This window comes from Microtus ochrogaster, unplaced genomic scaffold (genome assembly GCF_000317375.1).
Source record: "Microtus ochrogaster isolate Prairie Vole_2 unplaced genomic scaffold, MicOch1.0 UNK47, whole genome shotgun sequence".
Taxonomy (NCBI): Eukaryota; Metazoa; Chordata; class Mammalia; order Rodentia; family Cricetidae; genus Microtus; species Microtus ochrogaster.
The window spans coordinates 1,585,507-1,586,769 of NW_004949145.1; positions in this window are offsets into that span (position 1 = coordinate 1,585,507).

The window sequence follows — 1,263 nt, forward strand, 5'->3', positions numbered from 1 at the left end:
TAACATGAATTTCATGTACAGTAACTGATAGTAACTGATTCTGTCATGAGAAAGTTTATGGAATTATGGAACCCTATCTTTCAGTGTTCCCTGAACATTTTCACATACCCAGAGGATTTTTGTTGATTTCATTTTAAGACGGTCTTTAAGGGACTGGAGAGATGGTTCCATAATTGAGAGCACTGGCTGCTAAGAGAATCAATTTCCAGCACCCTCTGATGGCTCACAGCCAACAGCAACTGCAGTCCTAGGAGATCTGATGTGCTCTTCTGGCTTCTATGGGTACTGCATGCATGGACATGGTTCGTACGCATAAATGCAGGCAACACACACACACACTCAAACACACACACACACACAGAGGCATACACGCACACACACGCACACAGGCACACACACTCACATGTGCATACACGCGCACACACATGCACATGCATGCACGCATGCACACACACACTCACACACCAACTATTTTATTTAAAACCTTTTTGAAGTTGGGTGTGATGGCTCATTCCTTTAATCCAAGTACTCCAGAGACAAACTCAATTGCTTTGAGCCAGCCTGTTTTACAGAGTGAGTTACAGGACAGCCAGGACGAGACCCGACATTGTTTAAAAATACCCAGTATCACTGTGTTAGAATTGATAGAGGGGTTTTCACTAGAACCCGGTTTATTTTTCTTTTCTAATTGAAGAAAATATCTTTTTATTGATTTTTATTGAGCTTTACATTTTTCTCTGCTCCCCTCCCTGATTCTCCCTTCCTCCTACAAACCTCCCCCAAGTCCCCATGCTACCAATTTACTCAGGAAATCTTGTCTTTTTCTACTTTCTACTTCCCATGTAGATTAGATCTATGTAAGTCTCTCTTAGTGCCCGCATTGTTGTCTAACTTCTCTGGGATTGTGGTTTGTAGGCTGGCTTTCTTTGCTTTATGTTTAAAAAACACCTATGAGTGAGTACATGTGATAATTGTCTTCCTGTGTCTGGGTTTCCTCACTCAAAATAAAGTTTTCTAGCTCCATCAGTTTTCCTGAAAATCAAGGTGTTATTTTTTTCTGCTGTGTATACTCCATTGTGTAAATGTACCACATTTTCCTTATTCATTATTTGATCAAGGGACATTTAGGTTGTTTCCAGGTTCTGGCTATGACAAACAAAGCTGCTTTGAATATAGTTGAGCACATGTCCTTGAGGCACGATTGAGCATCCTTTGGATATATACCCAAAAGTGGTATTACTGTGTCTTGAGGAAGGTTGTTTC